The 12,521-nt window shown below is 39.2% G+C and overlaps 1 protein-coding gene across 8 annotated transcripts in view; it reads right to left on the reverse strand.

Moving 5' to 3' along the window:
- Positions 1–12,521, reverse strand: part of SLC45A1 (solute carrier family 45 member 1) — a 79,355-nt gene that overhangs the window by 65,320 nt on the left and 1,514 nt on the right. The gene's annotated exons all lie outside the window — the stretch shown is intronic.

Consider the following 12,521-nt stretch of genomic DNA (forward strand, 5'->3'; position numbering starts at 1 on the left):
ACTTTTCTGCTCCTGCTCTGGTCGTTTCCTCCTTTTGTTTCCTATCTTTCACAGTGGTATACTCACTTATCAGACCCCTGCTCTCATCCAACTCCTACTTGTTCCCTTATTCCTTTCTTGACATTCCCTAACCTTGACTTCTCATCTTCACTACGCCATCCCCTACACTTAAAACACCTTGCTATTTCTTTGCTTAAAAACCTTCCTGGGATTTCTTGCTCTCATTCTCTCCTCAATTTATTCCCTAAATTCTCTCTGATCTAAGAATGCCTGCTAGTCCCTGCAGAGGAAGATCCCATGCCACCTTTCTGCTTGAAATACTTGCAGGAGGCCCAGGTCTTTTCCATTCTGCATTCAAAAGCAGCACTGGAGTGTCTGCCTTCCTCTCTTCTGCAGCATTCCTCAGAGCATCACAGAAATCTCTCACAATATATTTTGAACTGGCAACTAGCCTGGTTTCAGATCCTGCCCTGGAGACTCTTGACAGAGTACTGTAGATGAAGCCAAAACTTGCATGAGGCCATGCTATCGCGACTCTCATGGCACGTGCCAATTTCCAAAGAACTTCAGGCAAATGAGAGATGCAGCCCAGTTGCGCAAGTTACCCATGAAGGAACTCCAGGTGAATTTATAGTAACATAAGGAAAATGCTGACAGACTGCTTCCCTGCCCCCATCCAAGGGAAAAAAAAAAAAATCAACAAAAAACAAACAAACAAAAAAGATTACAGACTGGGATATCACAGCTACCTTAAATCTGACTTCCAGCTGTCAAGTTGTACATTGGGTGACTCACAGTTACTCAGTTATCAGGACAAGTTATCAAGCCAATCCTTTCGCTTTGACACCAAGTAATAATGACTCTCATGACATTTCTTCCTGTTCACTTGCCTGCCAAATAACACTGATGATATCTTCTTTACAAAATAAACCCCAGCTACCATAACCTGATGTACAAGCAAGCTGCTCCAGCTTCTCTCACGATAGTACAGTTTAGGTAAATCACCAGAAACTGTAAATTCAAGTTATTAAAAATACTTAACATACCTTGTATCGCCTAGAATATTCTTAGGCATCTACATCTCTAAAAAAGCAAAGTGGTTTCTTAAAATTCCATATAGCAAAAAGTCCCTAGAGAATCACAGACTCAGAGAATCAGGAGTTTTCAGGCAGGATACAAAGCCCTGCTATCTAGTCTGGCCCAGGCACTGAAATGAATTGCAGACCAATCAGCCTTACAGAAACAGACCGCAACTTTGGGTAGCCATGCACCTCAAAGAGGAAAAGGTAACGCTTATGTAAATTTCTCTTCTCTAGGCTGAGTTTTATTTATCCTACTACCCATGGCAAGTTCAAAGCATTTATTGAAGGGCATTAAAAACAATTCCACACCAAGCAAACTGGTAGAAAAGGCACTGTTGCTGGGACATTCACCAATACCCTTATCCTTGAGTGCCCTATTGTGGGGCAGCCTATGCAAGAACCATTTTATCCTCACCTGGCAATGTGTTCTAATGTATTACTGTAAATTTTGTTTTACATAATACATAGTGTTTTACTCAACTCTAGTCTTCTGTACTGTCTCTAATAGAGGCCACTAGCAAATACAAGAGGAGAACACAGTAGAAACAGAGCAGAGCAAACCTTCAACTTCTGTCCATCATCCATTACGGGTTCACTAGTAAGCTCTAGTGACACATCACAGATTATAACAGACTTACGGTCAGCTACCTGCTCCAGGCCCTCTTCCTCCTTCCTTTGATGCTGAGGCAAAAGGGTATTCTGGATGAACCCTTCAGAGTTACCATGAGCTCATCCTGCCCCAAAGGAGCACTTTCACTGCCTTATTTGTTATAAAATAACCTGTAGCTCAACTCAAGTAACGAGCTCATGCTATAGTCTGATTTAAGAACCTCCAAGCCTAAAAACATAAAGCATATCCTTCAACAAATACCAGAAAAATGGCTGGAAATCTAATTTAAAACCCTGATAACAGCTGCCCTGCTAACCGCTGAAATCTGCCAGCCATGTTCCTGCTTAGCACTCAAATACTGGTGGTACCCTCTCTAGCCCACCAGATGAAACAGCATCCTAAGCTACTTAGGGGAAAAAAATACTTGAAAGTAAATTAGCTGGATGCTCCCACTAGCACAGGCATACAATACACTTTTATTCCTCAGCGATCTCTTTTTACGCTAAAACTGCTTGAAGGAGTTGAATAAAAAAATCAATTAATCTTCCATGACAGCCCTCCAAATTAACAAGCTCTAATTGGAGCAGCTGTGAAAAATAGCCAACAGAAAGTAGAAGGGGTATGGCAAACCAGACAGGGTGCAGCGAAGTAAAGCCTTCACAAGCTTGCATCTGAGTCCCACATGTGACTCTAGTCTCTGCACCAAGGGTGATGTAGAGAGAAAGGTAACTACAATGATGAGACAAAGAGAGGCTTATTTGGAGAGACTGAAGAGCAGCACAGAGATGCTGGGATTCCGATCTGGAGGGAAGATGGGTGCAAGAGACTGGAAGGATTATGATCCAGGTTAAAAAAAACAAAAACATAAAGGCAGCAAACAAGCTGAATGTGCAACCCTCACCACATATGGTTACTTGACAGACCCTGTAATTTTAAGAATGGGGGCTTTTGTGGAAACCAGCAGCAAACTGGGTTAAAGCAGATAAAAGAAAACACTTTGCACACTGAGTAGGGAACTTCCAGAGCTTTCTAGCACCAGTGGCTGTGGAGGCAGCCATGCTCAGCAAGTTCAAAATGGGACCAGATAAATTTATGGAAAACAGATCTGTAACCAAAAAATACAGGACCAGTGAGAGATGTAAGCTCACTACAACAGCTGTGGCTTCTGCGGGAATGCAGAAGGAGTGGACCACAAGAAGTGTGTGAGCTTGCTAGCTTTCCCCCGAGTAGCCTTTCCTACTGCTATCACAGGCATTTGACTACTGGCCTAAATCAACTTTTAGTCTGACCCATTAGGGCATATCTCACGTTGCTTTTACTCCCACATACAGCTTTAGTTTGATCCACAGCCAAACAGAAGATTCAAATTCAAAACTTCAGTTTGTACATTGCCTCACACATTGACACCTGCACACACACACAAATCCTGAATGGATGTTACTTTCATTATACAAAATTCTGGATTAGCTTTATTTTCCATTGAAATATGGGCTGTCACTTGTGATCCAGTCAGCTGACATCAAGAGAGAATGCAGTTGAACTGCTATCAATTACTGCACTGGAATACAATACAATTTTGATAGACAAGGAAAACAATTATTAATGTGCTTAGCATGATTGCGCCAAAGGTTATCACTGGTGTTTGGTATGTATTGAAGACAAGCAAATAAGCAGACAAACATTCTTGTAAACGGTGAGCAACTTCAGAAAGTATAAAAGTACTTGCACACATACCTCTGCACACCTACAGAGTACTGTGCACACATACCTCTGCATGCATGCATTTGTGTATGTAATGCTTATTTTCAAAGTTATAAAATGAGGATTTAAGACAAATCATTAACCCATCACCAGAAAAATCTGTCTGCAAAATCCCAAAGTTCTCCATCAATATATAGATATCACCTTTTCCTGCTAGAGTGAGGGGATACTAAAGTAACTTGGAGATGAGACCTGTATGACTTCTAGTAAAATCACAGCAAAACCTTTATGAAAGCCTTATTTTGAAACTACTGCTTCCAGAAAGACCAGAAAAATGAGCAGATCACACCAGAATTAGAAAAGACTTGCGTGCCAATTCTGAAATTGAGTCATATAATTTTGCTTCATAAAAAAGACAGATTTGGTTCAGTGTATTTTAATAAGTTTACGGGTCATTTTTTAACTTGTCAAAACATATGCCAGGCATGTGTGCAGCAGCCAGGTAACTTACCATTTAGGTACTTTCTGAAAACAACATGCAAAAACAAACATTTAGTACAGATGATTATCATTTATTCTTTGATTTTAGCTTCATACTGCTATCTTTGCATCACTGTATTTAATTGCACTCCACATTTCCTTCATGATTCATCATTGCATAATAAACTAGATAGGCGCTTTATGGGTGTGTTGCAGATTTGCACAATTAACTGAGTCTATTGGACTGGAAATGACGATTTGTATTAACTGAAAAGATCACGTGGCTTACATAGTTAGTGGGTGTTGGTTGATTAGAATGGAAAGTGCCAATTATTGAAGGAGAAAATAAAGATGAACTCATTATGTTTAAGAAGTACCTATGTCTTCCTGGAAATGTTAAGGTTTATCTGGGATAGGATTCCCAGTTGCTAAATCAGAAAGAAAATTATTCTTCCTGTGTTTGTGAGCACACAGGAACGGCAAAGGAGGAAGCAGGGGAGATGAAGGGATAAGAAAACATATAATCATCCAGGAACAGGATGAGCTTCTATACTAAGGCTACCTCCACCACTGCTGCTACCATTTCTCTACCCCCTGCCCAGCAAACTGGACACATCTGTCACACAAACTGCAGCAGGCTGTACTGACTCACCAGTGATGAGCTGCTCTGCCCTTAGTGGATGAAGAGACTAAGCAGAGCCTGGAAAGAAAACATTCCAAAGAAGTTATAACTACTAAACTTCTAGTGACCCTATGGATGAGTGTAGTCTTGAGACTACAGCAACTTCTGGACTTGCCAGTACCACTGTTGGACATACCATGAACTATGCACAACCATGCACATGCAGCCTCACCACTCCAGACCTCACCTCACTGTCTCACAAAGAACTACTCCCAGCCATGCAGCAGGAATGCTTTTCCCTCCCCGCCACATACATTAAACTCAACAGCAAATTCAATTCATTCATACTTTTGAACAACTCAATCACAGTACCACAAATCTGCACCTAAAGTGTAAAACTCAAATGTCCCCAAACTGACTGAAAGCTATGTATTTGACTATAGTACTCATACAGAAGATGATGCTTATAATTTAACTAGTTTAAATAGGGAAAAATCAAAGTTGTGCTAAAAACTCCTGTTGCTCTACAACAACAAAAAAGCATCATTTGCATTTGGAATCACCCCTCAGATCACGTGTGAAATTGTTTCCAATTATTTTTTCTGCAACATACTGGAAAACAAGTAACTACATAAATTAATTATCCCTTGTACATTTTTAGATTTGAACACGGGAGAATTCAAGTCAGGGTTCAAAAAAGTGCTTGTTATCTTCCAGCATCTTATATTAATGGAAGACAAAGTTGTTTTTTTGTTGTTGTTGTAGTTTTAGTTTTGGGGTGTTTGTTTTTTGTTTTATTTGAAAAACAAAACCAAAGTTATTCCCTCAATTTATTTATTTTTAATAATTCTAGATGTTTTTAATCTGAGGTCTGAAAATGCTGGACAACAGACCAAGACCCTTCAAAAGCTCATGTTTCTCACTCCTGAAAGCAAATTATTATTCCTACAACAATGCCAGCATCAATAAATTCTGGTCAATCTTGCAGTCTTTTTTTTTTTTTTGCCAGACTTCATAACAGAACTAATACACATAATACATCAAGTAAACATCATGTAGAAATAACCTCATAAAAATGTATAAAATAACTCATTTTAATCAAATTATCTACAAAGATATCTCACTGTCAGAATTTCTACTATCTGCCAGTCTTGCTTTTTCTGCCAACTTGCATTAGTGACAGCTGCAAATTCCAGCAGCTGCTACAAGGTTCAGAAGTACTAACTGAACACAAAAGTTCACTCCGCAGTATTTCTGAGTAACTTGAAACAAGGTCTGTGGTAGGATGCAAGCGTAAGAGGAAACTTTTCCTGTCCACATAAATATGACCAGTGAATTAATTTTGAAATGAAAAAAATCTCTGTAAGTTGAAGAGCTTACAAAATGCACAAAAAGTTTGTTGAGAATTACTGTGATCAGCTTTCTTCCCTTTTTCTCATCTGCTTGCAGCCAATACTGCTATGCACAAGTGTAGTTAAGAGCTGTCCTATACAGACACCGTGCGTGTGTATGTACACATTAATGACACAAATGTTTAGGAGCGAAAAGCTATTCTCATGCCTCCATTTTTTAGATGTCCGATTTGAAATGTTTTAATGCAACCTGATTCGGAAGGAATGACCTTAGTTTCTTCTCTACGCAAAAATTATTTAAGTCACATATACATGACCTTGAGTAGAGACAGGGGACTAGAGATACCAGCATTTAAAATTATTTCCAAATAAGTATTTTAAATACCAGTTATTTAATTCCAAGTGCAGACATAAGTAAGGAGCTGAAATTCATAGGTTTTGCTTAATCTTTATCATTAAGTCCTAGAGTGCTCAGCTTCTCAGAAAATCAGTGTTTTATTAGTATGCACAAAAAATGTACTTATGGAAGTAAACTTTAGCCTCTGGAATTATTACTGTTGGTCATAAATAGATATTGAAATTGTATGTCAGATTTTGACATGATTAAAAAAACAGAGCCAAATCCAGTAGCACAGTCTCACTTTGATGGGGATGTCCATAGTAAAGGATCAGTAGTGCAAATACATACACACATCTCAAAATAAAACTGGACAGTGGACTGTCGTGTCCTCTTCCCCATGAGCTGTTTAGGCAGAATCTCAAATACAAATAAAATTAGCTTTACAGTGTTCGGGAGTCAAGTTACTGAACTATTAATTTCTACAATGATACACTTCACACTGTTTCCAAATACCATTTTTCTATATATAGCTTTTAAACTGAAATCACTGGTTCAGAATGAGAACCAGCTGATCTTTACCCCACACTTGCCTTTCTGCTCAGTCTACTCTTACCTCCCTGGCTCACCAAAGCCAGACCTACTCTTACACTACTCCACTCTCAGCTCATGTAAAATCTGAAATATCCCTTCCCCTGCTTTCAGAAGTTTCATAAATAGATAGATAAGGGAGCCCAAGCTTTCACAGGTTATGTTTTTAATGGTAAGCTATCCTTCTAGGCTGTCAGTTTTACTTACAATTTATTTTGTAGAGAACACAAACCATGCCAATTAGTAATTCTCTGCACATAAACAATTTTATTAAAAGAGCTGACTGTGGTGTTGCCATTAATAAAAATGATAAAGCAAACCATGGGAAAGGCACCGAGAAATCAAAGAACTGACTACTATCACTCCTTTCAATCTCACTCAAGTCTACCAACCAGTTATGAAGACTTTAAAAGACCGAGCACTTCTAGACTTGCCAATACAAAATACCCAACGTCTACAGGTGCTGACATTTACTTATTTTGAAGAGTTCCTGGTCTGTCTTGACAAACATGAGCCTGGCCACAGCAATCCATACATCTGATGCTACACAACACATTATGCCAGGTGATCAACTCAGTAGATACATGACTTCAGCAGCATACACTGCAGTGCATGGGATCACCTGGGACTGGCTCCTTCCACTGATGCGTACCTGATCTAATTCACGTTCCTTATCTTGGTGACTTTGATAGAGCCTAATAAACAAACTTTACTTTGTGTCAGGACCAGTTCAGAGCCCCTTGTTTCAAACACTCTGCAATGGGCAAAACAGTTGAGACCTCTTGCAGCAAGGAAGAGAAATCCTTTCCTGGAAGGGGTAATAAACACACAGACGCACACAAAGACACACACACACACAGGTGTTTTGCAGCTTTCAGATGCAAGCTCACTTCGTCCATTTATCAAAGCCAACATACAAGATAAGGTATAATAGCTCAAGCTAAGCACTACTAACCACTAATCATATAGCTTCTAGTTCTCTGGAAGAACAGCCACCAAAACCAATGTCTACCTGCAAAATACTGTGTGAATACATCCTATTGTTCTCAACCCTTTTAGATTATCTGCAAGAAAGGCATCTATGTAGTGGGAGTTCACTGTGGAAGAAAAAGTACACTGGAAAAGGAACAGTCTAGTAGATCACAGCAACAGACTATCCTATGTTCTTCAGGAAGGATCAAAACTTAAGCCATGCTGCAGAACCTTACACTGCAAGTGGATAGATTCCAGAAACTTCCCCCAAAATATTATGATGCAAAACACTACACTCCTGTGGAAACAATACGCCTAAAGGGCATAAAAACATAGTTTGAACCAATCAGCTCACAGCAAGCCCTCTGGCTCTGTAAAGAAGCACACAGACTGGGATTTGAGTCAGCTCCTCTGTTTCTGCTGATCCTCCCAGTGTTCCGCTATGGAAAGTCTCTCAACAGTGCCCTGAAACAATTCCCTATGACAGGGAACAAACAAGCTCCAGGTATTCTACCATAGTAGAGCTAGGCTTTTTGACAACCAGTTTGCATGGCTGAAAGCAAAAATGAACTCAGTCTGGGAGGTCTGTATAACAATGTCTCTACATCAGCAATATACAAGCAATATTTCTCCAAAGCATTCCAATATTACAGGATGGATAGTAAAAAACAAACAAACAAAAAAAAAAACAGATGTGACTGTGGCCACTTCTGGGAAACACAAGTGTGAACAAACAGCTATTTTTAAATTATCAAGTTCCATTCCAGTCTAAGCTGTTACAGAATGTGTGTCAATCTTTGTCCTTTTTTGATCTCTTCCCTCACTCAGCTTATGCTTGTGTACTGAAGAAGTCTGAGCACATGATTACCCCATCCAGGCAACATGCCTTTGAAATGGCTTTTTAATTTAGACTCTCCACTCCCTGACAGACTGACTTTTGCAGTATGTCTGTATTTGCTGTCTAGACACTTGCATAAGCTAACCTCTAATTTAGCCCTCCTTTACTGACCCATGAGTTTTCATTCCCTTCTGTGGGTCTTCTGGCTAAACTGGAAATGCAGCACATTCATTCTGCCCCGTACCTCCCTGGTGTAACTGCATTCATACAAATCTGACCACTGAAATAAACATATGTTCCTCATTTACAACAACAAACCCTTACACTGAAAGTGTTTTGTTGCACTCTCCTAATCCTGTTCCCTTCTTTGCTGACTCCAAACTCAAAGAACAGAGCAGTCCTTTCCTGGAAGAATCATAGAAACACAGGGTTGGAAAGGGCCTACAAGATCATCTAGTCCAACCGTCCTCCTATCACCAATACTACTCACTAAGCTACTAAATTGTATCTCTCCGCACCTCATCCAGGTGCTTCTTGAACACTGCGAGGGACAGTGACTCTACCACCTCCCTGGGCAGGCCAATCTGCATAGACAGGGACCTAAGCTGAATTTTGTATGCAGAATCTAATCACTGTGTACCCACATAGGCAGAACATGATGAAAATGTCTGATTGAAATATAGAAGGGAGAGCAAAATACAGATACATCCTAAGAATAGCCAAATGCTGGCTCAAATCCAAGGTCCATCTAAGACAACATTGCTTCTAGCTTAGGGAAAAAAGAAAACAACAGATGATTAGGGCAGTGGGCTATGTCCTCTCAGAACAGTCTGACACAAGGCACTTCCTCTACAGCCTTAATGGATTTTTCTTTCATCAGTCTATCTGCATGTATTTTTTTTCAACTCATGGTAACACTTCGGGCATTTGCAGCATTCACATTTAATGAAGGTACACAGATGAGAGCTCACAAAAGCCATGCCGTACTTCCACTTTAAACAGTACGTTTGCACAACAAACCACTTCCACGTGCCTGAAGCATAAAAGATTTCCTATCTGTGTCATTTTCTACAGATGACTTAAGAGGCAATACAGCAATTGGATAAAGCTAAAAAGTCTTGTATAAGGTGAGTTCATATAAAGCCTGAATAATGGGCCCTGTATAAGACAGAATTTGAGCATCAGATGTGCACAGTAGTATACTGTTGCCATTGTAATCCAAGAGTCTGCACTGCTTACCTATGGTTACACGTTAATGAAACTCATTGTCTCTGCCTCTTCCTCACACACCCACGTCTTTCTCTACCCCAAATTATGTGCCACAGTACACCGCATAACATCCCCCTGTACAGTAAGAAGAGGTATAAAGTTTATCTGCTTGTAATATGGGCAAGTTAATTTATTTACTCACGTACCAGCACGACTTTACAACTGCTGCGTGATAGCCTCTGATTCGCTACCAATTCAGTGAGATAAGCAGTTCTGATGCAACCTGTCTGTGTTATGATTTCCTCCAGATTAACAGATGCTCCAGTTGATTTCTGTCACTTCAAGTTGATAGGTTGAAAACTTAGGTAACTAAGTTCTATTGTTCTCTTTATTTTGCTTACATTGTCATAATGCATGCATCACTATAGTAAGAGTACCACACAGACTCCTTAACCTCAGAATTCATATGTAGACACAGTCAGACCACCACAAAGCAGAAGAGAAGATAAGGACCTGAATAAAACATATGAAATTAAACTATGTAATGATCACACTGTTTCATTTCTGCTGGGCATATCTTGATTCTACTTGAGGTAAAGACCGTGATTTTTAGGGAAGAGATGAGGAATATGACAACTCATTCATTGTGGAAGTCAGTATCCAAGCAAAGGCTGATGTGTTGAACTTTAAACTATCATATAATGATAAAATTCATAACTTTCCGTGATGGAAAGGTTTATTCACAGACCACCTTCTGCATTGCTTTTTGCTAGGTTTTCTTTTCCCAACTGACTCCTTACTAAAGGCGCTGATAAATCCTACATTTGAAATAACTAAAGCGATAGATTGTCTCAGCTCTGCAGAAGCACCTCTGGACGTGCTATAGAATTGTATGTACGCCACCCTCATTCACATAACCAGTCACACAAAAACTAGCACCGCAGCATCCAACTTACACTTTATTTACCTCTCTTTATAGAGGTTTTTCCTCTCTGATGACTGACCATAATTGCCTTTTCTAGTCCTTTACAAGAAAGGAAAGAAGAGTATCTAAGCTACTTACTGCCTTTCAGGTAAACAGACCGGAGGTACACTTACTAAAAATTAGAGGAAAAGGGAAAAGAGCAGCTTCCATGAATAAGTAGGATTAAGCTATAACACAGCAGCAGCTACCGTAAAATGAAGTTATTGTTTACAGAAGTTGGCTTACCAAAAAATCACAACGATCTCCAGGATGGCCATATAAGAGCTAAATCTGACATTCTATAATAAATATGTATGTTACTTCCCATGTTAGTCTTTCATTACAAAGTTTTACTTTCATCATTTTGTAGCTCCCCAAGGAGATTTTGCCTTTCACTGCTCCAGTTGCTACTTTTATTTTTGACACTCTCCTCTCAAAACAAACAAAAATAGCAGCTGAGAATCGTAAGTGTTAAAAGCAGGAAATATTAAGGGCATCAAATCAGTAAGAAGGTATACACTGCAAAGCAAGCTAGAAATAGGACAACTCTGATCAATGCATTTCCAGTATCACAGGGATTCTCTCTGCAGTATGGAGCCCAAAATATTATTTTTCCACAAAATTCAGACATTTCATTTATTATCTGCAGACAAGTCTGTTATCCACCTCCAAAGCAAGGTACAATACAGACTTAGAATATCTTGTAATACTAAGCTGGTTAATATTAAACATCCAGAATGTCCAAGATTTAGGAATTAGATTTTAAGGCAATTACCAAACTGCATGGAGTAGTTTACACATGCCAACAAAACTGTGAGGTGTTTTAAGAGTCCTGAAATACTTCATATTGCAATGAAGGGACACAGACGAGAATGTAACTGTTGGTACATGATCTATTACAAGGAAAGGATGTCAACGGTTAATGATGTTTTACTTCTTCAGTATGTTCCAACAGCAAGTAAAGCCATAAATATTTTTTGTTAAACAATCAGAAATTAAAGGCAAAGGGATTTCAGTGAACAAAGACCATAGGTAGAGTCGCTTAACAGTAAGAAGAAAAAATTAAATACAAATCAATTACTTGCACCTGACTCAACTTCTAAACTATCCAAAAGAATAAAACCAGACTTGCTGATAGAAGCACAGGGGCTATTAGGTAAGCATCATCTCCAGGGAAAGACAGAATGCTCTACCCTGAGCCAGTTTCTCACGCACAAACAAGTTAAAAAGCCAAGCAAATATTATTGCTCAAATTCCAACAAAAGACTACTGTGACAGTTTGTCCTATTGAAGTCACTGCAATGTTCTGAAATGCATTTTAAAAAAAGTTTGTCTCATATCCATTCACTGTAACATTTAGGATTATTTGTACCACCAGTGAGTATACATCAACATCTCAGAATTTAAAAAACAAAACAAACACTTTACTGCTCAACACAACTATGCAAACAGGACAATTTAAATTCAAAATAACTCACACTGCATGCGCAGTTCATCCACAGAAAAATTTAACCAACTACAGTCTTGAAGTCCAGTACAATAGAAATACAGTAGACCATTTGGAATAAGTCTTAGACCACATACAGTTTATTGTAAGGCATCACCACTAGTTGCCACTTTGTCTAAACATGGGACCAGGGCACAACATAGCGCAGTTTCACCCTAACACAGGGTGTTTTATTTCACCAAAACCAAAACCTCATTTGTCTGCTCTATTCTTTTCTTTGGATGGCTTGCACCCCCCTTTGTCTTTTGCTTTCTCT

The sequence above is a fragment of the Cygnus atratus genome, chromosome 21, assembly GCF_013377495.2.
Source record: "Cygnus atratus isolate AKBS03 ecotype Queensland, Australia chromosome 21, CAtr_DNAZoo_HiC_assembly, whole genome shotgun sequence".
NCBI lineage: Eukaryota > Metazoa > Chordata > Aves > Anseriformes > Anatidae > Cygnus > Cygnus atratus.